This window comes from Macaca mulatta, chromosome 15, assembly GCF_049350105.2.
Source record: "Macaca mulatta isolate MMU2019108-1 chromosome 15, T2T-MMU8v2.0, whole genome shotgun sequence".
NCBI classification, from domain to species: Eukaryota; Metazoa; Chordata; class Mammalia; order Primates; family Cercopithecidae; genus Macaca; species Macaca mulatta.
Window position 1 is genome coordinate 3680917 of NC_133420.1, and position 24937 is coordinate 3705853.

At 48.9% G+C, this 24937-nt stretch overlaps 1 long non-coding RNA gene across 1 annotated transcript in view; it reads left to right on the forward strand.

Annotated features, from left to right (window-relative positions):
• LOC144334920 (uncharacterized) overlaps positions 1–24937 on the forward strand; it is a 170152-nt gene that overhangs the window by 111601 nt on the left and 33614 nt on the right. The gene's annotated exons all lie outside the window — the stretch shown is intronic.

Genomic DNA, 24937 nt, shown 5'->3' on the forward strand with positions numbered 1-24937 from the left:
CAGCACATTTAACAAATTGGCTGCATTGAGTGCTTGAAAACGTTGTGTATGTACCATGTCGGTGATTTTCGAGGGCCTGGAAAAACACCTCTGTGGTTATAGCAATCTTGATCGTTGGGAGCTTAAGGTTAGTACTGGGGCAGACTGTGTTTTAAAGAATCAAGGTCTCTCGAGTATGTTTCGGTTTTCCCATGAAGAAGAAAGATGTTAGCTGTTCTTTCCTGGACTGTGGCTATCAGAGTGCCCCACCATGGTCACTCACACGTTTACTTCATTTTCATTTAAGCGGGCTGGGCTTGGGCCAGAGTACTTCGGTTGTCAAATGTCATATGAGGCTGAGGAACTGTCTTCTGCTTCATCGTTGGCACATGGAAATACTGTTTTTCAAAGCATACTCTACTCTCTCATTTGTGTTTATATAAAATAATGGAATGGTTATTTTAACTGCAGTTTCCTATGCTTGCTTATTTAATTGCGGAAAGATAATGGTTTTATTTTGCTAAAATCTGTGCTAGGAATTGTGCAAAATCTTTGTGAAATGCCCAGTTTACTAGCTTAAGTTATAGATCTTTCTATAGAAAAGAAAAAGCCTATTGCTACAAGGAGCATTGTCTTTACCGATGCAAAAAGCTTTAGGCTTATTGGCCGTGTAGTCAGTAAAATGCATTAGAATGTGGCGAACATTGAGAAAAGCATTGAAGTTTTAAAATCTGCTATGCAGTTTTCTTCAACTCCCTTGCAAGATACTTAATTTGAATAAAAGATAGAATAAAGTGTTCCCATTGAGGAAAGGGGCAAGAGGACTGTTGAGAATGTGTTCTGAACCTGAGCAGTCCTGCCACGCTCATCTGTGATGTGGTGGTGTCCATGGTATCACTTTTACAGAACTTTAAGAATGCTGCTTCTGTGAATAAAATACATTTATTCTTAGCATTTCAGTTTTGAGTTTTGAGAAGTGTAAAAAGTGTTAATGGTTTCTTTCCCTTACAGAATTTGCTTGTTCTTTTTTTTTTTTTTTTAATGCCTACAAGACTGTGAAGCACATTAGTCACTTAAAAAGAAAAGAAAACGAAAAAGGGCCGGGCGTGATGGCTCACGTCTGTAATCCCAGCCCTTTGGGAGGCCGAGGCGGGTGGATTGCTTGAGCCTGGGAGCTTGAGACCCAGGGAACCGGCCTGGGCAACCTGGTGAAATCCCGTGTCTACTGAAAACACACAAATTAGTTGGGCGTGATGACTGCACACCTGTAGTCCTGGCTACTCCAGAGGCTGAAGAGAGTCGCTTGAGCCTGGGAGGTGGACCTTGCAGTGAGTGGAGATCACGCCCTTACTGTCAAGCCTTGTTGACAGAGTTTGGACCCTGGCCGATAAACAGCAACGTTCATAACGTATGGGTGAACTGCCCGGCTGCTCTGTCTAGAGTAGAATAAATCCAATTACGTTTTTGTCTTTTATTAGCATTGAAATTTTCTTAATCATCCCTTTGTTTTCATTACATTGTAGCAATATATTGCTGCTTAGAGTCTGGAACAAGTAGGCTTCTCTGGATCAGGTTCTTACTGGATTGCTAAAACTTAGAATGATTTTTCCCCTCTTTGGATGTGACTTATAGAACTTTGCCTTTTGGGGTGATGTGTTGCATTTGATAGCGGACACAGGAACGCCCAAAGAATTCACTTACGGGGCTAAAATGTACGTACTTTGTAGTGTTTCCCTCCTAGAATGAAAACGGTACCTCTCATTTGTGGGTCGATGATGCTATTTGCTGAAAACATTTTAAATTTTATTTATTTTAATTTTTTGAGACAGAGTCTTGCTCTGTCGCCCAGGCTGGAGTGCAGTGGCACGATCTCGGCTCACTGCAAACTCCACCTCCCAGCTTCACGCCATTCTCCTGCCTCAGCCTCCCGAGTACGTGGGACTACAGGTGCCCGCTACCATGCCTGGCTAATTTTTTTATTTTTGGTAGAGAAGGGGGTTTCACCGTGTTAGCCAGAATGGTCTCGATCTCCTGACCTTGTGATCCACCTGCCTCGTCCTCCCAAAGTGCTGGGATTGCAAGCGTGAGCCGCCGCACCCGGCCGAAAACATGTTTCTTTACTGCCTCAGTCCTCAGTTGGGTAGTCTGTTCTTTGTAAGACATTCAGGGAGCGGGGACATCTTGAGTCTTGAAAGGCGCTCTCTGTGAGATGGGAATCTTCCGGCTGCTTATTTAGGGAATCCTGCCGGCTGTCATTTACTGGAGAGCGCAGTTTCCTGGCTGCCCTGGTCTTTGAGGGGAGGGAGACTGAGGGGTCATTTTCCCACCTGGACCAATGTGTTTATTAAACCTGGCTTGTGTATCATTTGGATCTTTTTATGAAGGAAAAGCCACATCTGTGACTTTAAGATGAGTGGAAGTCATGTTAAAATATATATATATATATTTATATATGAAATATATATATATATACATATATATATATATTCTGGCTACTATGGAGAAGTTTTGTCCTTGTGACCTGTGAATACAGTCACAGGAGAGCAGAATGTTCACGGTGTGGGTGCTTACAGTGTACATGCAGAGTCACATTCTTCACTAGTATAACGTTAAAAAGTGACAAATAAGAGAAAAATATTTTGCTCATTACAACGTCGGTAAGAAGCTGGCAGCACTCTTGTTTTTGGAGGGGTGTGAAGGGAATATTGAGAAAGTGTCATCAACATTAGACTCGCCCACTCTGCAAATCCTGTGCCAGCTGGAGTGAGGACCCCGTGATGGAAAGATGCACCCCTCTGCCCGGAAGGAGTTGAATCTTTGTAGCGCTCAGGACGCATGGTTCATCTCTATATAAAGGCAGAGTGTGAAACGCCGTGGAGGCTGAGAGAAGCGATGTGGTTAGCAAGTATGAGTGAGATGTTTGGGGCTTGTTAGCACCTGGCGTGTGTGCAGCAAGCTTTGCTATCTGCACATGTGTGATTCTTAGAACACTGGCGTCTGGAACCGTGGGGGGGCTGTCGAGGGCCCCAGCTCCCGGCGGGCTGAGGAGTTCCCTGTTACCACCAGGATAACCGTGATTTTGAAGGCTGTCACTCAATCCCAAGTCCTGGAAGGGGCTCCTTTCAGAGAGGAAAACACCCCTAGAGCCTCGGGCAGAATTCAGTGATGTTTCTTATAATGTTGCTTAGATTTCGCAAACATGAAACCAAGAACATATTTCAGAATGCTTATGGTTCTTTTGTAACCATGGAAACAAAGTAATTTGCAGTCGATGGACAGTTTGCGGAAGCTGAACTGCCTACATCGTGAGCACGGCGCTCTGCCTACCGCCCTGGGCCTTGCTCCGGTTTGCTGGGGAGGCTTTGCAGGGCCTCTTGGCTGGGATACCTCTGTCATGTCCCATGTTGCTACCCCTGGTCACAGCCATACTGCTGGGCACCTGCGACGTGAGGTCACTGAGTGGACACGGAGCCGCGGGGCAGCAGTTGGTCAGGAGGTGGCATCCACATGGTCCGAAACAGGTTTCTGTTCATTAAGAATGATCATTGCAATAAAAACAGAGTGAAAGAAAACTCTACTGACCTGAGAATGCGTCCGCTGAGTTGCATAGGGAAGTGCAGTGAGGAAGGTGAGGGCTGAAAGGAAATGAGGGAGGGAGAGGAAAGGAGAGAAGGGAAGCGAAAGGGGGAGGGCGGATGGGAGTGAAGAGGGAGATGGAGGAGGAAGAAGAGAGAGGGCGGTGGGCAGGAGCCTGGGAAATGTGTCCCAGAGCCGGTTCCTGACCGTCGTGGGTGCGTCAGAGCTGATCTTCCAGGAGAGGTGGCCTGGGAGGATTGACCCTTAGGAAGTGAGGGCCAGGGGGAGCTGATTTTTTGGCCCTCAGCGGGGCTGTTGTTGACCTGAGATACAGTCGATAGTTTTCCTGAAGAGATCGTCTGCACAGCCACCGTTTGCTGCCAGGTTGGAGAGAGAAGTGCTCCTCCCCATGGATTCTTTCTAGTTTGTGGATTTTTCCCAGTTTACCTGAGCAGCCTGTCAGTGGAAATGTCGGGGATTACTAACATGTCTCCATCCTACAGAGCAGTCGACCAGCTTCTGATCCTGTAGTTGTTGGGGGCACCATTCCGGTCCTGTCAGTGCCGGCCCAGCGTGGAAGCCGCAGCCCGAGGCGCTGGGAAACCTGCGGGGCTCTCACTGCCAGGGTTCTGATGGGAATCGAGCGCTGGAAGAAAGATGTCCTTAGGGCAGAGCCTGGCGAGGAGGGGGTGCTGCTGTTGCAGCAGTACATGGAATTTCAAATGACAAATGAAACAAGCTTTTAATTATGACCAGAGCCCTATGCTCTGCGTTTCTTCAAATGGAAATGTTGTGCTGAAATGAAATTGCTGTTAATCGGTTGCCTCATGCAAGACGCAAGACGGAGGGCTGGGAGCAAAGTAGAACGTGGACTTATCTACAAAGCTTCCTCCTCTCAGACTATCATCAGTTGGATGGTGCTACACAGGAATATGTGAGAATTCGTGTGAGAAAGGTGATGGGTGCAGACCTGTGTGACCGGCAGGTGTGTGGGGAGGTTTGAGAGAAGCTTTTGGCTGAAGTGATGTCAGATGCAGGTGCTGAAGTGTGATGTCTGTCTGGATGGAAGAGCACACACGCCTCTGGGCTGCGGGAAACAGATAAAGGAGGAGGTGTGGGCAGACGTGAGTCGTGTCTTAGGAATGGTAGCAATTCAGGCAGACCCAGGATCAGGCTCCCACGGGGGAGGAGTGGATATCAGGACCCAGGGAGCGTGGGGCGGGGGTCATGCCCAGGCCTCTGCGGGTCTTGCTCTTGTGTCAGCAGGGCCCTGTGCTTGCCCTCCTTAAAACTTTCCTGATCCATAAAACGGGCACGACAAAATCCACCTTGTGACACTGAAGCTTAAATGAGATGATGTACATGGTGTCTTCCTTCCCTTCCTGACACATCCTAGACTCACAGCTATGGTAGCAGCGACAGACTGGATGGAATGCTGGAGCCGCTTTGCGCCTGGTGAAGCCACATGGATTTGTGCAGTGCTGGCGACTGTCTCTGAAAGCCTTTGGTCATGGCAGTGGCAGCCTGGAGTGGCTCTTGGCATACTTGAGTCTGTGGAGTGCAAGGTTGACTGGAGCTCCGAGGCCATTGATACTATCCAGGGGTGAGCTGATGAGGCCCTAAAACATGGGGGGAAGGCCGAGAGGACTTGGCTGCCAGAAGCATTGTAGATTTCTGGCTTCGAGAACTGGCTGACTTATGGACATAGGAAGGTAAACCCAGATGGCTCCAAAATTGTAAGTCCAGAAGAAAGGTGGGAGGGTACAATTGCTGACTAGGTCATGGTTGCCCTGTCCCTTTGTTTCTGGCCATCGTTTCTCCTCCCTCCCCCTGCCTTTGTGGGCTGGAGGGCCTGAGCCTGCACAGCGGTCTATTTCATGATGACAATGGCCGATTATTACCCTGCAGTAAGAAGTCTCTCCATTTTATTTGGCAGCAGTAGTTAAATAAATTTAAGGAGTGATGGTGTAGTAGTATTTGTTTTGTTTGTGCTTTTTTTTTTTTTTTTTTTTTAGTGTCATTTAACTGAATGTTATTTCCAATTTCACTGATTGAGAGGCCAAAACATGCTTTGATTTGTTATTTTGTGTTTGAGCTAGTTTATTGCCTCACAGGAATGCCAAGTATTCTGTTGTCACACATCATTAAGTATCTCAAATTGTGTTACTATAATACTTAGCTGAATTACCTCCCTGATTTTGGCTTTTAAAAATCTAAAATCTGTGTGAAACACAGGATGGTGCATCTCCATTGAGGATTGTTGAGAAGTGTGACTTTTGCTGGCATGCTTGAGAATCAGTGACATTATTTTATAGAAACACTTTGTAACTGACAGCAAAGCTAGAAGCTCCTGTAAAGGGCAGAGTAGGCAACGTGTTATGCTTTGAGGGCCACAGAAGTCTCTGCATATATTTCTTTTGTGAAAACTTCAACGTGTAAAAATCCCTGGCCAAGGCTCGGTCGGGGATCATGGTTTGCAGACCCTTAACAGCAGCTTAGCTGAAAGCTGGTCTCCCATGCGGTGAGCAGGAGCCTACCTCATTGCTTCAGCCAGGAAGATGCTGCCCTGATGCTGGAATTTACTTCAAACAAACTTGAAAGCTCTGGCACCGCTGCTCATTTCCATACTGTTGCAGGCTATCTAAAATACGGAGGATGCCGTGGCGTTTTGATTTTGTTACTCCTCTTGAACGGCTCTGAGATGGCTCATCGCGAGTTAGACATTTGCAGAAATGATCAAGCAGAGCTGCAGTCATCTTGCAGATAAAGTGAAGTTTTTTCTGAAAACTCGTTACAGGCTTAAATTTCTGATCCCATTCCATCCACTGATCTTGTATGATTGGTTTCTTTTTGTACCCATTTGGGTCTATGAAGCGTCTCCCCACCGTGGTAGAAATTTAGCTCTGATTTTGTGCATGAGTCGGTATCCTCACTCCTCATCTGCGAGGAGAAAGTGCTGCAGGTCCTGTGTGGTTTCCATCCCCTCCCTGCACGCGGATGGATTGGGAGGTATTTGTGGTGTGTGAACTTGCTACCCCCAGAGCCTTCTGCTTCATTCCCTGGACCGCTTTCCTCCCTCCTCCCTCCTGACTCACTCCCCTGGACCACACTTCTCCCTCCTGGTTCACTCCTTGGGCCGAACTCTACCCTCCTCCCTCCTGGTTCACTGCCCTGGGCCCCCACGCCTCCCTCCTTGTTCACTCCCCTGAGCCCCCACGCCTCTCTCATAGTTCACTCCCCAGGGCCCCCACTCCTCCCTACTCTCCTGGGCCACATTCCTCCCTCCTGGTTCACTCCCCTGGGTCCCCAATCCTCCCTCTTGGGGGCTTGGTAGTTTCTGATGTGCTTGTGCCAGCACGATAAGGCTGAGTGGCAGCTCCAGGGCTGCGGCTGCTCACGCAGCTGTGGCATGAGTGCAGAGAACTGCGGGGATGCAGCTGCCCTTGCTGTGATGCTTCAAGTGTCATAGTCGATATGGGAAACTGGGTGGGACGTGGATGTCCCAGGAAGGGACAGGAGCCTCCCCTCAGCCTCTGTCAAACAGTTCTCAGCCAGGCGTGGTGGCTCACGCCTGTAATCCCAGCACTTTGGGAGGCCGGGGCGGGCAGATCCCCTGAGGTCAGGAGTTGGAGACCAGCTTGGCCAATGTGGTAATTTTTGACGCATTAAGGATTAAGGAAAATGACTCACACTAGTTTGCCTTGCTTTTTAATTGATAATTGGTGTACCCCAGTAGTCTGAACTTGTTAAGCAACCATTCTTACCGAAAGACTAATGTTTAAAAGTCTCTTCCTCTGGACACGTCTTTGGCTGCTGTAATCAAATGCAATGTAATCAGCACTGGTTAATGGCTTTCCTTGCTTGGCTAACAATTGCTCCTCAAAAACTTTGATTTCTTGTTATTTCCATTTATAATTATGTTTTAAGCCTTCTAAATTTTCTAGCTTTCCTGCGAGTTGGGAATAACTGTGATGGGTGCTTAGTTTGGGATGTTGACGTACACTCTATGCCCAGCTACTATTCCATTGTGTGAACACTGATTTCTCACTTTCTCATGAACACTGATTTCACCTAGTTTGGTAAATTCTATTAATTTTAAGGAAGGGGGTGGAATGCAACTGCTGTTAGGAGGCTTTTCTAAGGATCGAGGAAATGTTGCCATGATTATTACCATTACAGAAGGAACATAAAAATGCGTGCTGCCTTCAGTCATGATGAATATGTAAGTCCGCATCTGTGACTGCAGAAAACGGCAGCCCCAAATCCTAAAATCGTGTGGATGCACCAAGCCCATCTGCAGGGCACTGTGGAGCAGCCTGCATTAGCCGAAGTTAGCCCACAAGCCCTGAGGGATGGTGTCTGAGTTATGATAAGGCTCTGACTTGGGATTAAACAGGCCTCCAAATAGTGTGATATTCTAAACAAAAACATGATACTGCCCAGGGAGCCCAGTGGGCACCTGTAGGCAGTGTAGGTGAGAAAAGGTTCCAAAGAAGATTCCTGCAGCTCAGCTAGGAGGATTCTGTAAGGCAGTAGACACATCAATGTTCACATAGGAGTGTTGAGCTATATTCATTCCTTTCAAGCAGCCAGGCTTGTGTGTGTTTTTAGGGGCACTCACATGGCGCCCTTTCCACCCTCACTGCTGGTTGTGCCTGTTTGATGTTGCGGACTTCTGTGTTAAGTGTGTCCACTCTCCAAATGTATCTCTGTCTCTAGAATATTTTAGAGTAAACCATTTATTGTTTAAACGCTTGTTTTTAGTGAGGAAGAAATCTTTAAAATGGGCCATACAGACCCTGCTATAAATGTTGAACAATGGCACGTGTAATGTTTAACACGTAGTGTTTAAAGTAGAAAACAGTTTAATTTAGAAATCCTGTTGGAATGCCAACTTAAATTACGACCATCTGTACACATATGGAAAAGAATGAGAGTGAAGGTACAGAATTGGAATTTTGTCTATTTTGTAGAGATTCTGTAACGTATCAGGTACAAGTCTCACTTCATGATTTAAATGCATGAAGCTGAAATTAGAAAACTTGACAAAAACATGCCTTTGAATAGTGAGCCTTTATCCTCCTTGAAATAGTGACTCATTCACTAAAACGTCCACCTGCAACTTTGTCAAATACATTTGTTGCATTAGTCCTCAAGTGAGCTCAGTTTTCCAGACAGGCAGATTATTACTGTTTAAAGTTTGTCCTGATGATGTTGGTGAACAGGGAAAATCCTTTGACGTGGATCCTCTGTGTGTGTTACACATCAGACGCGGCCTGCCCAACCCTCTGCCTGTAACTGGGAACCTTGACTGTCAGGATCATTGTAGAGAACCTTGAGGAAAGCAAAACAAGCCTCTGGAGTAGCAAAAGATGTAGCTGATTTCATGCAATAAAACTTACACATTTTTCTTTAAAATGCTTCCCTCGGAACGTCAGCTTGCTGACTATCTTAGAATCGCTGTAGTCCGCTGACAGCAGTCGTGGGAACAGGTGCATGGCCTGGCTGATGCAGGAGGGTCTCAGAGTGGAGCCACACTCCTGACACTGAAGGAGGGGCTGGAGCCATCACGCTCGTGACTCGTGCAGATGGCCTTGGCTGACCTCCAGAAGAGAAAACGTCAGTATCCAAGGAGGAAAAAGTCTATTAATTTCATGAGTGTTTGCCTTCGCAATGGCTAATACCCTGAGTTTGTGGCACCTGCTGTCTCTGGAATGAGGAGTCTTCCCTTCCTGGCAGACAAGCTCTAGATGGGAACAGGAGCTGTGATTGCTGGATTGAAGAGATTTCCTTCTTGGGGAGGTGGCCTTCGAGCCTGACATGAAGGAAGCTGTGACTGGCGGGAAAGGGCCTTGGAGACAGTGTATTTACCAGGAGGGTCGGTGACTGAGAACCATCCTGTTCCCAGTGTTGCCATTCTGGTTCTAGAGTAAACTTGGGGAGAGACAACAGCCAAAAGCCCCGAGGAATATTCTGTGATGTTGATCACGTCTGGTAGATTTGTTGCTGAGACTCTGAAATGAGAAGCCCGGGAGGTGCAGGTCTATCAGGCCGTGGGACGTGAGACAGCTGCTGCTTCAGGGGTTGGAGTCCCCGTGCCAGAGGCTCAGTCCTGCAGAGACTTCTGCACAGTGGGCAACTGATGCCTCCGGTTGATTGTGAGTCCCCCAGATGAATACCCATGAAAGGTACCGTGTCAGCAAAGAGTCAAACTCTGTGAAGCATTTGGAGATTTATTCTGAGCCAAATGAGTTACCATGGCCCTTGATACTGCCCTCAGGAGATCCTAAGAACGTATTCCCGAGGTGGTCAGAGCCCAGCCTGGTTTTATAGCTTTTAGGGAGGCATAAGACAATCAATCAAATAAATGTAAGATGTACATGGGTTTGGTCTGGAAAGGTGGGACAACTGGAAGCAGGGGTGTCCAGGTCATAGGTAGATTCGAAAATTTCCTGATTGACAGTTGGTTAAGAGAGTTGTCAGATAAGGGGTTGTGGAGACCAAGGCTTTGTCATGTGGAGGAAATCCTCCAGGTAGCTTTGGAGAGAATAGATTGTAAATGTTTCCCATCAGACTAAGCGTCTAAGTTCTGTCTAATTCCAGAAGGGAGGTGGGGTGATGAGGCAAGTCCGACCCCCCAGCGATCATGGCCTGGACTAGTTTTTCAGATTACCTTTGGAATGCCCTTGTCAAAAGCAGGGGCTGTTCAGATGGCCAAAGGGGCTTCGAATTCTAATGTTTTTAAAACCAGAAAGTGATTGTGTTTTTTTCTGTGGATGACAGCCAGTGTAGTAATTAATATTTTATTAGCAGATTAATTTGGAAGTCAATGTGTTTTCAAGTATGTTAATTATTAAGTCATCAACAAACAGAGAAGGGCTTACTTTGAAACCAGCCTGAGACTCAAGAGGCTCATCAAAGAAAACGTTGGACTTGGGAGAACTGATTCACGTGTTTACTGTGCCAAGTTTCAGGCATTATGAGAAGTCTGTGCTGATACATTGTGACTTGAGAACTTAAATCTTGATAGACTCTTAAGAGTGAGGCTTTTTTTTTCTTTTCTTTGTAAATGGTCAGTGTTTCTGTCTCCTGTGTTTTGTCTTCCAGCCGCTGAGCACTTTAGCTTTGTGTTCACGTGGCCTTGTTCTCCGAACCACCTGCTTTGTGGCTCCTCTGTCCTGCCCACCTTGATCGCGTCTTCCCTGCCCCGTGGGTTTTATCCCGAGGACTGTTCTCCGCTGTGGGGAGGGGAGGATCAGTGGACACTGGCTTTACCGCCTCATTTTCTGTGTAGCTCCCAGTTTCTCAAAATCTTAATTGTCTTGGATTCCCTGTGAAACTGGGAGTCAGGCCTTGGGCGCAGTGCTGGGTGGCCTTGGGCGCAGTACTGGGGCAGGAGGGAGAGATGAGAACAGGAAGGATGGGTTTGTCAGGGGAAGGAACCCCTTGCCAAATTCCTGTGTCTGTTTTAGGTTAAAGATGAATGGCCGGATGGTGGATGTCTCACCTGCTGTGGCTGGACCTCGCTGTGCTGAACCCTGAGCAGGGGCCCCAGCAGCTGCCTCCTGCCAGGCCGGGGCCACAGGGCTGGGCTTCTGCCTCTGGGAGGGCTCGTGCCAAGGTGCAAGGGTCTGCACCGCTCGTGTGTGACCTGAGGGGCATGTGGGAAGCTTTTCTGTGCTCCTCACCTGGGAGAAGTTGAGCTCATCTGGGCTAGAGCCTCTGGGGAGGTAGGAAGGCAGAGGCCTGGAATTCCTGCTTTCCCCAGACAGCAAGAAAGCTCAGCGTTGCACCTGCTCTGAGATGCCCTCAGCAGCCATATATAGTTGATTTTAACATGACGGAAGGTGCCAATTAACCCGGCTCTGTGGAGAGCTTTGAGGAGTCCAGGCCCTGGGCCCCGGGCTTTTTAATATGTTCCTTCCTGAACAAAAAAGAACAAAAGATCCCTGTGGCTGATGCCGACTGCGTGGGGTAGGACATGCCGAGCTTGGGTGGGGCTTGCCCCTGAGTTTCCTTGGTGCTCCTCCCAGCCCCCACGGACACCAGCCTCTCCAGGCCGAGGCTTGTCCTGTTTAGACCCTCGTTGGTGGGGTCTGTGGTCCTGGATCGAGGGCCCAAGCACTTCTTTCATATTATTATAAATGATTCACCAGAGATGCACGGCTGTGCCCAAACATCTCACGAGCATGAGATACAGCCAGTGTCGCCGCCGCAAGCTCATAATTCTAGTGGAAAGAGGAAATTTTACTTTTAATGTGCTCGTGTGACTCAGATGCAAATATTCAATTCCCATTAAACTTTCAAGACCTTGAGATCCTCTGAGATTCCTTGGAAAGCCGTTCCTTGGCCCCACGACTAACTCTCCTGTGGAAGGAGGCTGGGGTGGTCCGCGGGGTCTGGGATCCTGCTGCGTTCTCCAGGATTCCTTAGGTTTCATCATTAGTCCCAGCTCTTCAGCAGGTGGAGCTGATTGACTCTGACATTTCCATTATATTGTTCTTGTGTTGCCTCAGTTAACTTAGAATAACCAGTATTTACCAGAAATAATTGATGGCGAGATGGGAATTATTGGTGATTCCCTGACATAGGCAGCCTGTATAGATAAGCGTGTTACACGGTGTCTAATTTCTGAGATGTTGGTCCACACCTTCTCAGGAACACACTTTCAGGGGTAGATTCCTGTGCAGGAGAAGCTGCTTTTCCCCGAGACGCGGTGGCGGCTCCTGCACTGGCATGGCAGGGTGGCTGTGTGACTGGGCAGGGCTGGACATGCTCCTGCGCTGGGCGCCCACCTCCGCCCTACATCTGTGTCGAGGGTGCCTGCCTTTGTTCCCCCAGGTCGAACTCATAGAATTGTATACCTTCCTGACACATTCCTGCATAGAGATGATTAGATCTGGGGGCTGAATCTCAATCGGACATGCATGTAGGTAAATTATTGACGTGAATGACTTGGGTCCTCCACCTTCAGGGTCAGGAGGCACGAGGTGGGTTTGGAGACAGCTGCCTGGCCTCAGGAAGTTTCTCTCAGAGCCTGTTTCTTTCTCTAGCAAAGTAAATGATGCCTACCTCACCGGGCTTAACACACGCTCAGTACTCAGATGCTGTCTGATCTTTGTTATAGTTAGTATTTGGGGAACAGCGTGGCTGGTAAGAAAATGTGTTATCTTTACAATTTATACAATGTCATACAAGGCAAGCGTGAAACCGGGACACTACCTTAATCTGAAGATGCTGGTGCTTAGTCTTCTCCTCAAGCATTTTGTTGTCATTCTGGCGTGTGTCAGCCAAGTCATATGACGGTACCGCGTGCGTGATGCCAGCTCAGTTACCTTGGAATGGGGAACCTGAGGCTGCCAGGGAGCATCCCTCCTGCCTCCAGTCCTCGGGGGTTTCTCTCTCTCTCTCCTTTCCTCTGTCCCTCCCTGTCCCCCAATCCTCCTCACCACTCCTGCTCCCCTCCCTACCCTCCTCACTTACTCTACAACAGAGGTCTAGACTTTGACAAATCCCAGCTGGGCCTATTTATCGCTTGGCTGGGAAAGCAGAGGGAAAGGGGCCCAGTTACTACAAAAATAGAGAATTGAAATAGAATGTGAGCTACTTTTGCGTCTTGTTTTTTATTTTAATCTGAATATAAAAGGCAAGTGTCAAACAAAATCGGTGCTAACTGCGCCACTCAGCTCCGAGTCTGCTTTGTCGGGGCTCCGTGGGTTCCCACGCCGTGGCCTTCTCCATGAGCGTCTGGACACGCCGTGGCTGTGAAAGGAGCATTCAGTTATGGTCCTTTGAATGTTCCAGAGTCATGTTTAATAAAAATCTTCACGTTTACCCACAGCCAAGTCTTGATTTAATAACAGGTACTGCAGGTCTCTGGGTGGGGCTGAGCCTCTGTTTTAGAAGCAGCTGCACCATCTGAGGGGCAGGTCCGTATGGGCTGGCAGGCGGCCTGGTCCTTGGAGCACAGGGTGGACCTGACTCAGTCCTGGCAGTGGGGGGCCTTGCAGTTCTAGGATGTAGTGATGCAACCTGTGGCATAAATAAAAAGCCTCATGTGCCCCCATGAGAAGCTGGGGCTTCCCCCTCAGTACTGTGGTGTGCTGTGTTTGTGATCGTGCAGATGTAAAAGGGTGAGGGAGATGTCTAAAAACCAGGCTCCCAAAGACAGCCCTTCATGTCTGGTGCTTTCATGTGTATATGCACACGTGTTTGACGCGTGTACACCTTCACACGTTCACCTCTTTCATGCGTGTACACCTGTTCCTGTGTTCATACACCTGTTTCGCGCATGCGCCTGTTTCTCCTGTGTATGTGCCTGCGCGTTCACCCTGTATTGCGTCATACGTTGTATTTTACATATTGGGTATTTTCAGTTTGTATCGTGAGCTTGTAACGACGTCGTGAAGAAAAGAGGGGGCCCTGGCAGCCTTTGGCTCTGAGAAACGTGATGTCACGGGAACAGATGAGACAGCCCGGGTGAGGCCGGCAGAGGCCATCGTGGCCTTGGGAGTCCGTGCACATCCACTGTCTGTCGCTGTGTGACAAGTGACCCCAAAACCTAGGGGCTTAAGGCAACATACACGTACGACTGTGCAGCTTTTTCAGGTTGGAAATTCAGGGCAGCCCTGCTGAGCGGCTCTGGCCCAGTCCCCCGGGTCACTGTGAAGATGCTGTCCAGGGCTGCAGCCATCTGTAGGCTCAGCTGGGCTGGAAGTTCTGCTCCAGGATGCCGTGCTGACGTGTCTGCGGGCAGAGGCCTGGTCGTCCACACCTGGCCACTCCCCGGGGCTGCCAAGTGCATTCCTGCCCAGGGCCGCTCCTTTCCCCAGAGACGTAGCAGTGCTGGTCTTATGCCCAGCGTCAAGGTGGCCGGGTCAGGAGCAAAGACTTGTTTCCCCTACTCGGCGGCTACTCCTGCAGGGCTGGGCGACAGTGGAGGTCGCGCAGGAAGGTGTTCGCTGAAGACCGTGCTCTGTGACTTGACGGGTGTTCCTCCCAGGAGAGTGAAATGGAGACTGGACGCCGGAAGCAGCATCCTGCGTGACCCCATGTGTAGTGGGGTCACAGCAGAGCTAAGTCCTTCCTTTACAGATACTTTTCAGAGTCTACCCGCCTTTAGATTCTCTGATTAACGTGTCTGAGGAGGGTCCCAGGAGTCTGCCACCTGCCAGGCCAAGGAGGTTCCCTGCATGTGGCTCTCCCCTGACACCTTGAGAAACGTGACTCGAGAGAATCACCGAAGTTTCCTAAATGAGTCACCTGCTTTCTCTTCTCTCTGCTTTCATGCCCCCCCAGGGTAGGTCAGTCCTGTCCGCCACAGCGATACCGGCATGCTGGAGTTCCAAGGAGATTGGGGGTGTGTCGGGTCCCCCAGGGAGATTCGGTGACTGAGGATGCTGTCATAGCAGCCAACACGTCCTTATTGTTTTCACTTTTAATGAAGTTCAGTTACTAGGTTTTCTGAGGCACAATGATGTCCTTGTGAAAAATTGGTGATCAGGGAAGCAAGCAAGTGTGGGAAAATGATCCTGCCCTTAAATCTAAAAAACGATGAAACAGCAAAGAGCCCTGAAGAGCCCATGAACCTCCTCATGGGGCGGTGAGGAGACACCTCAGTAATGGCTTAAAAAAAAAGTGATAATACTGAAGAAAAGGTAAACTAAATTTTGGGTCTCCTATGGGTAAAGAGATTGTGGTTTACATTTTGGAGGTATGCGTTTATATACTTATTTATTTTTCTTTGTTGGATTTAGAATTAGTTGAAATAATTGTGTTTTTTTAATTAAAAAAATTGGGGTATACGAAGTCTAATCCCTTTGTGATATTTCTGTACTGTGAGACTCCACATACAAAAGTGAAGCCCAGACTGTCTGTCTCTAATGAACCAGAGAGAGGTGGTCATCTCCTGCAGGCCGGTCTGGTCTCCAGGCATCTGGCCATCCTCCCAGTCTTGGGCACACCTGCATCACTGGTGCTTCCTGCCAGACTGTGACTCTGCCCAGGTTTCAGGAGCACCCGGAACTGTTTTCCTAGGGGCTCCTGCTTTGTCCTGGCTCCTGGAAGCACAGGCTTTTGACGAAGGACTCTCCCCACTGCCAGGTAAATTGGTGATTGCCCCATAGTCTGTATTTATCACATGGGGCACAGAGAGTCTGGGCGTGCTGTCCTGGCCCTGGAGCCAGCTCTAGGACTGCCCGGCGGCATTGCCTCCACCCCTCATCTGGGAACAGGGCGGTGGGGAGGAGAAGGGAAGCAGGGTCTTGACCCTTCTGCGTCTCGAGAACACGAGAACACATCGTCTCATTGCCTCACACCATTCACAGCCCAAGCTTGTGTGAAGTATTATTTTATAACCTCCCCTGACAATGATGTATTTTATATAAGCAGCACATAAAGTGGTAATTTAATACCCTATCGAGCAGGATTAAACAATAAGGAGCAGATATCACTGTAGAAAAGTTACTTTATCCGGGAAACATTTATCTACTGCAGGTGGATGTGAATCATGGCTTCCTCCTCGGTGGCTCCTGATGAGCCTGTGAAATTCTGTCCTGTTCACCACTGTTAGTTATAAGCTACACCTTTCCTTCTATGATGTTAGTTACAAGCTCTACCTTTCCTTCTATGATGTTTATTTCTTGCCTGATCAGCACTGTTAGTTACAAGCTATACCTTTTCTTCTGTGATGTATATTTCTTGAAGGCATGGACTAAATCCTAATTCCACAGTATTCGATGCACATACTCAAGAGATACTTGTTTGAATGAATGGATTAATAGAAAATAGAAGTGGTGACTTCACTTTATTTCATTATGTCAAACTTTGTCTACACGGAAAATTATATGGTCCTTTGGAAAAACAGGGCCTTTGTGCAGGGTTGTTAGAGATTGTGAGAATGCTGCAAATGGCTCTGTGGCTCTAGGCTCACAAAGGGCTTGAGGGACTTGGTGGCGCACCTGTGTTGAAAACTGAGTTCTGCAAATCCATTCGAGTGACCTGCCAGCACACACAATCCTACTTCCCAGTTGATTTCTGCACAGAGGCTTCTCCTGAATGCCCCAGGTGAACGTGGGTTCAGCCAGCACTGCTGGGCTTCCACAGCAAGCCAGGGTGCTGCAGGGACGAGAGAGAAGAGGGGCAGGACCAGGATCTTCCTGGGCCCCAGTGCCCGTGTGGGGACGCTGCCTGGCCTGGCTTTTCTGGGGGAGGTCAGGGAAATGATGGCATGGAGGGACTGTTGGTATGAGTCGCTTGCTCAAACATAGATCCCAGGTCTGTGTGGGAGGCAAATAGAAATTTATGTGGGTATCATCAGTAACATAGCAAACATGGGCTTCTTCACTAGGGTGGCTGACCCTCTTACTCATCTGCTGAGCAAAGGCCCGGCCCGGCCCGGCCTGGCCTGGCCTTCTATGCCTCCACAGTGAGCTTTTCTCAACCTCTGTCCACTCCATGGAGATAGCCGGAGCCAGGGCAGATATGGGGTGTTTTCCACTTTTTATTTATTTTTTCTTTTTTGAGATGGAGTCTTGCTCTGTCGCCCAGGCTGGAGTGCAGTGGTGTGATCTCGGCTCAGTGCAAGCTCCACCTCCCAGGTTCACGCCATTCTCCTGCCTCAGTCTCTCGAGTAGCTGGGGCCACAGGTGTCCGCCAACACACCAGGCTAATTTTTTGCGTTTTTAGTAGAGTCAGGGCTTCACCGTGTTAGCCAGGATGGTCTCAATCTCCTGACCTCGTGATCCACCAGCCTCGGCCTCCCAAAGTGCTGGGATTACAGGCGTGAGCCACTGCACCCGGCCAGGTATTTGTCAGTTTTTGAAAGCTACATTTAAAGAATGAAATAGACCGAACAGAATTACTTCCTTTTGAATATTTAATACTCAGTCTACCAGAACACTTAAATATAGCTAATGTATTCAAATAATAAGAAAGAACTTTCCCTCTGTTCCAAAGAAAAAGTATAAACAACCTTTTACTTGTCAGGGATTTCACTATGTTTCTAAAAAGCCAGCAAGCACTTTTCCTGAAATAGACCCATCTCTTCCTCTGCATAGACCCTATGAACATTTTAGCTACATTTCTGCTGTATCTTAATGTGATAGATTGTAGAAAATTCCTTGCTACTGGAACTTCTCGATGCTTTCCTTTGAAACATCAAATAGAAAGTATGGATAGTAAATCTCAGACTAGTTGCAATTATCAGTCTTGGTAGAGCTGCCACCCACAGCCTCTGTCAATTACAACAGAGTGTGTCTCCCCAGCAACCCGGATTAGATTGCGGACCAAGCCAGGCTCACCCAGGATTCAGTGCAACGTCTTTCAAAGCTGTAGTCACTGCCCCTGGAGGAGACTTGAGAAGTCCTCCCTTTGATGCCTGTGCAGGGCTGTTCTCAGATCACAGCAGCTGCAGCAGCATCTCAGAGGATGCCAGCAGGGGTGTCCTGGGTATTGACATCACAGTAGGGGCCTGCAGTGTCTGAATGAAATGGGCCGTGAAAGTGAGCACCCTAGAGGAGTCCACAGCCACGTTTCAAAGGTGCAGTGGCCCGAGGTGAACCCCAGAGCACTGAGGAGCCTGGAGTTGACCTGTCACGACTTCATTGAGAGAGCTGACTGAATTCCGTACCTGTGCGGGCAAAATATGGCTGTTTGCGCTTGGCCCCTTCTCAGTCCAGGGCTAGGGAGGTTGTCTGCACAGCTAGTGGGAGCTTAACTTTGTGCACACTCGGGGTTGGGTCCCACTCCTTTCTGTGATCCCAGGGAAGATAGACATGCCGAGCTCTCCTGGAAGAGGGCCCTGACGAGTGGAAGCTGAGCTTCAAGATGGTCGGCCTTGTGGTGTGCGTGGCGGGTTCGGAGTCGGTGTGTGCTGAGTGGGGGCCCGGCTGCTGCTGTCGCTATTGGGCTCAGCAGACGCTGCGGGGGACGTGGCTCCTGTTGTACGTGGTGGTTTTCTCCTCACAGGAGTGGGTTTCCCTGCTGTGAAGGTGTCGGGGCTGTGAAAGGCAGCCTGGCAGGAGGAAGACGCTCGTGGGGTTGTGCCCCGAAGCCCCCTTCCTCTTGAGGAGCATGAAGGGGGTTTGGGACCCTGCTTCTGGCTGCGCTCCCTTGCTAGGTTCTTGGCCTCGGGGGCCAGGAGAAGCTGAGTACAGGCCTGAAACCTGGACCCCTTCCACAGCCTCCGTGGCGTTTGTGGTGTTATGCGGGGCGAGGCCCTTGGAACTCCAAGCCCTACGCTGGCATGCCCGCCCACTGGGGCGTCTTGGGCACCTGCTGTGTGCTTGGCTCCGTGGTGGGGTGGGCGGTAGCAAGGGCTGTGGGGTAGAGTGGACACGGTACGCGGATGATGAGAAGCGTCAGGGAGGCAGTGAGAGCACAGCTGAGACCTGCAAGGAGGGGACTGGCTGTGGGTGTTGGGGCTCAGGGAGCTGCCTCTACCCAGAGCCACAGTGGCCAGTGAGGGCAGAGCAGGGGACCGAGGCCCAAGGAAGCCGTGTGTATGGTTCGCATCAGGTGTGCGGGTCTGCCGGGCTGTGCGGCCCTTCTCAGTCCTGGCTGGGCCTGGGGTCCCAGAGGGAACGGAGGGTCTTTGCATCTCCCTCCTCTTGCTTCCCTGCTGCTTCCTGGTCAAGGGATGCTTCTTTATTGCAACTCTGGCAGTTATTCTGCATATTAAGAGGAGTTTCACAAAATCGTAGGGGGGGAGGCGGACTAGGGATTCATTTTTTTTTCTCCCCCTGATTTTACACGGAGCCTTCTACTACCCCTTAGTGTGGAGGCAGAGTGCAGATGCTCTACAGTTATCTATCCAGGAAGAGAAGAGCTGATGGGAAGTCACAGATCTGATCATTGCAATAGCACTGACATTTTTAAGTGGGAGAATGCTGATGTCTATAATAATCAGAGTAAAACTTCAGTAGCTTCAACATAAAGATTCTGAGATGATCTTAGAGCCATTTCATCCCTAGATCCTTCTGCAGTGTGGAGTGTGACATCTCTACCAGCCTCTGGTCAGTGGCCGCCTGTGGGTAACTGAATGCTTGAAGTGTAAATGAGAACTTCTAATTTTATTTAATTTTAGTCAAATTTAAATAGCTATATGGCCCGGGCACCGTGGCTCATGCGTGTATTCCCAGCAGTTTGGGAGGTCGAGGCGGGTGGATCATGTGAGGTCAGGTGTTCAAGACCAGCCTGGCCAACAAGGTGAAATCCCATCTGTACTTAAAAATACAAATAAAATAGTCTGGCGCGGTGACAGGCGCCTATAATTCCAGCTACTCGGGAGGCCGAGGCAGAAGAATCACTTGAACTCGAGAGGCAGAGGTTGCAGCAAGCCGAGATCGAGCCACTGCACTCCAGCCTGGGTGACAGAGGGAGACTCTGTCTTAAGAAAAAAAAAAGATTTTAAAAAACCCTACATGCCCCTAGTTGCCTCTGTAGGAGACGGCATGGTTCCAGAAGGTAGACTTTGTGTTGAGGACTCTGCAGCGTCAGGCTGGAGACAGTCTCCCTTCCTAGCAGCGTGGGCCGCTGGGCTGCTCTTCTACCAGAAGGGATGGTGGCGTCTCTGGGAGGTATCTGTAGACTCAGATCTGTGTGGATTAGTGACTTGTGTTACTCACAGATACTTAATTTTATGGGTAAATGAATACCTGGACTGGCTGCAACTTCAGGGCGAGATTCGGGAGTAGGGAGTGAAAAGTGACGACGGAACCCTGGGCTTGTCCTGCTGCCCCCAGGACCCGGTCGGGGTGCCTTCTCGTCTGAAGTCCCAGCACGTGGTCAGGGTACCCCTTGCCTCTGAAGCCCCCAGGAAGTGATCGGGGCACCAATCCCCTCTGAAGCCCCAGCACCTGGTCGGGGCACCCCTCCCTTCTGAATCCCCCAGCCACCTGGTCGGGGAGCCCCTCCCTTCTGAATCCCCCAGTACCTGGTCGGGGCGCCCCTCCCTTCTTAAGCCCCCAGACCCTCCTGGCCTGCGGTGCTGCTTCTCCAAATGCTGTCCTTGGCTGTTTTCCAGGAGTCACCTGCACCAGAGCAGGCTGCGTGTGTCATTTCTTGTCGGATCTGGGGTGTCAGTGAAGCTCATTTATCTTGTCTTCCTCCTCATGTGCCGTATCTCACCTGTTGACTGTCTGAGTTTGTGTGAGTGCGTGTTGTGCGTTCTCAGGCTGTACTCGGTGCTTAGGTGACAAGAACGTCTTAGAGCAACGGACTGTCTGCTCCAAAGGACGCTGGGCATGAATCGAGACACAGTTTACTTGTGGGGTTTAAATTTCCTGGGTGTTGGAGGCAATTAAGGGGAAACAAGGTCTAAAAAAGCCCCTGCAGATGAGGAAGGCAATAATGAAAAAAATTACTCTATACACACTTAGCAGATGATTTACTTTGTAGGTGAATTTTGCATTTCGGGAACTACTAAAGCTACTGTTTGTAGGGATTCCTTGATGAGCTTCTTGTTTTCTGTCTAGAAAGTAAAGTGGATCGGTTTTGCCTTTAATGCTGACTGACTAGAATCTACTTCCTTTTCCCCCCATTCACGTTAGGGTGGGGATTGGACTGGAAGAGCTGTAGGATCTCTTTATTTCTGATCTTAAATGAATTTTTTCTTCAATGCCCTGTTCTTTGGTTTGGGAAATGTGCTCAATTTGTACCGTGCTTTAAATGTACACAAGGGTCGAAATTGCTACTTTTCTTTAAAGTTAGATATAACATCTTAAGTAAAATGTCATCTATAAATCAGGCACAGTCTGGGGCCTGGAGACCCCTCTTGTCGCTTCCTTCCAGCTGTGTCTTCTTCCCTGGCCACATTGCCCTGGCCACATCTCCTCCCCACACCACGCCGTGTCATCCGCCCACCACCTCACCTCTGGTCACAACACCTCCCTCCCGGCCACATCACCTGTGGCCTCACTGCCTGCCTCCCTCCTTCCTGGTGGCCTCCGTGGCTCCCACTGTCTGCCCTCCCGAGGGTCTGTTCAAGGCTCCTTCCCCGTTTTCCACTCCTGAGTGGGTCTCGGGGCCTAGATGTTTCACAGGATGCAAGTTTCTTCCCTTCCAGCCGTGGGTCTCTGAGCGACAACTCCAGAGAGGGCACTAAGCTCTCCTTACCTACCTGGGGGGCCCTGAGCCCTGACCACCGACCACCAGGGCTTTTCTGCAGTGTGTGGGGCAGACTCATGCATGAATTGGACTAAAAAGATGCTTCCAGGAATCCTTGTTTTAAGTGCACTGGAGCAGAGATGGGGAGAGGGGACCACCTGGTTTGCTCAGAATTTGGTCCTGATCACAGCCAATGAGGCAACATAAGCACCTCCTAAATGAAGCGTTCCACAGACTGATTTTACACATGACAGAAAGGCTTCACACAATGAGTGAGTTTGAGCTACATTTGAAGGAAGAACAGGTCCCTGTAGGTGGAAATGAAAGGTAAGCGTGACCCAAGCCATCAGCAGCAGCGGGGGTGGGGTGGTGCAGACTCCCCATGGATGGTGGGCATGGCTGAAATGCAGGAGAGGGCAGGGGTGCGAAGGAACAGCAGGGCGGCAGTAAAATTCCCCTGCAGAGAGGGGACGTGACTGAGATATTATCACATGTATACAACTGAGAGATGATTTGAGGAGGATTTCTGGGAGCCTGTGGGAAGAGCACGTGGTCATCATCAGTTCTCGGGATCTCTTTTTATGAAGTGAAAATAGTCTTGCCTCTGCCTATCTTGTGAGCTGTTGTGACGATCAAATCAGATAATCTTCAGCGAGCCTTGTAAATGCTAAAGGTTATGACAGACTGTTCCAGCCCCCTTGTCTCTACCCTCCTTTCCTCCTGGGTAACGTTAACCCTGCTGGGTACCTCACTATCTGCCTGGTTTCCTCCTCCATAACGTGAGCCTTGAGTACTTGCTGGGTACCTCGCTGTGCACCTTCCTTAGTAACGTGAGCCCTGAGTATTTGCTGGGTACCTCGCTACCTGCCGTACAGCTGGCTGTAGAATTGTCAAACGCACTTGGCTGGCACATAAGCAGAAGTGCTCGACGGGCCTTGGGAGGGCTTTGTGACATGTGGGTGCCTTCTGTTCCCTGTTAGGCTGGAGCTGCAGGAGCCCCCCTAGACCAGATAGAGGACCAAGGCTGTGGCCTCGGGGTGGGGGCTGGGGGAGCTCCCTGGGTTTATTGTGTGGGTGAGAGCAAACTTCAGTCCCGCTGTGGCATTGGGATTCAGGGTTCCTTCTGGAATGTTCTGAGTGAGAAACAGGAAGTGCGCACAGGTGCGTCTTCTGCGGATTTTATGGTTATCTCTTGGGAGAGCACTGGTGCCTCTGAACTATGAACCTGCAGAACCACTTGTTCCACTAACGGCCGCCTTTATATAAAGAATGACTTACAAAAGATGCCACTTCAGATGGAGGTATTTGCAGGTGTGGCCTGAAAAATGAACAAAATGACTTTCATCTCAAGGAAAGTACCTTACATTTTTCCCAATGATAGACATTTGAGCTTTCCAGCGAATATTAAAACATAAAAACCTTGTGTCCACCACTTTCTCATGTGATCAATGGTGATACTGATGTGGGGTTTTGTTTTTTTTTTTTTTTTTTTTGGACATATAATGAAATGTGGAAGCCGCTCATAACTCTGAACCAGTATTTTCTAACCAATGTGTGATTACAAAATCGTGTGCTGGTAAAAGCCATTCAAGTGCAAGACGGACCAGTCGACTTAGAAGGAATTGGGGCAGAAAGGCCCGTCGACCAGAGCACAGACTCTGTGTTGCAGACAGCCTGTACGGAAGTGCCACTTGTTACATTTGGCAGCAGAGAATACCTAAAATGATCTGAAAACACAATGAAAATACTGCTTCCTAATTGTATATCAGTATGGGGTCGGACTTTCTTCATAAACTTCAGCCATGGCTCTGCAGCCCACTGAACGCAGATGCAGGCATGAGAATCCTGCTGTCTGAGGTGCAGAGATGTTAGGTGTTTTCACAGTAGCACAAACTGTTGCCACGCTGCTGCTTATTTTGGAAAATGGTTTCTTCTTTAAGAGTGTGTTAAGATGTAATGACTTTATCCTTGTAAAAGAAACTAAATTATGTTCTTTTTTTTTTTTTTTTGAGACGGAGTCTTGCTCTGCCACGCAGGCCGGAGTGCGGTGGTGTGACCTCAGCTCACTTCAACCTCTGCCTCCTGAGTTCAAGCGATTCTCCTGCCTCAGCCTCCCTAGTAGCTGGTACTACAGGTGTTCAGCACCATGCCAGGCTAATTTTTGTATTTTAGTAGAGACGGTGTTTCACCATGTTGGCCAGGCTGGTCTCGAACTCCTGACCTCAAGTGATCCACCTGTCTCTGCCTCCCAAAGTGCTGGGATTACAGGCATGAGCAGCCACCACTCCCGGCCTGATGAGAAAACTTTTTTGTGCTCTTTAATAAAGTGCAAAGGGTTCCTGAGACCAAAAAGTTTGAAAACCACTGGCTTAAACCGACAAAATTGTCCATGATTCTTCAGTGTATCTTCTAATCTGTTGATGGAGAGAGGACAGCAAGGGTTGCTTTACTTTTTTCCTTTCACAACTCAATGGTGCTGGGACAACTGGGGTATCCACATAGAAAAGGATGGACTGGACCCTTCCTCACCCTACATGCAAAGCTCAACATGGTTCCAATGTAAGGAGCTGACTGAGACCCATTCTGTCAGTCTGCTGGGTACCATAACGGACACCACAGACCGTGCGACTTAGACAATAGCATCTTATTTCCTTTTTTCTGGAGACTGGAAGCCTGGGATCAAGGTGAGGGCAGGGTTGGATTCTCTGGGGCCTCACCCCATGCTGTGTAGACAGCTTCTTCTCTGTGTCCTCACAGGTTTCTCTTACGTGTATGCAGCACTGAGGACTGTGTCTAAATTCTCTTAAAAGAACACCAGTCATACTGGATCAGGGCCTACTTTTAAGATCTTATGGGACCTAAATTGCCAAGTTAAAGGCCCTGTATGTAAATACAGTGACATTTTGGGTTTCTGGGGTTGTGACTTTAACATGGAATCTTGGGGGAGGGGGACAGTTCAGCTCATAACACCTTTAGGGGAGAATCCTGGAGAAACTGTTAGGTTGGATTAGGCAATGTTTCCTTGGCTGAGACGTCTAGAGCTATAACAAGCAACTGAAGGGAAAAAGACGGTATCAAAATTAAAAATGTTCAATTCAGAGGATACTATTAAAGTAAAAAGACAACCCACAGAACAGGATACATTATCACGATAAGGACCTGATATCAAGAATATATTCAAAAACTCTTAATAAAAATCCAATTTAAAAATGGACAAAGGATTTGAATAGACATTCTCCAAAGAAAGACATATAAATGCCTTAAAAAGCACATGAGA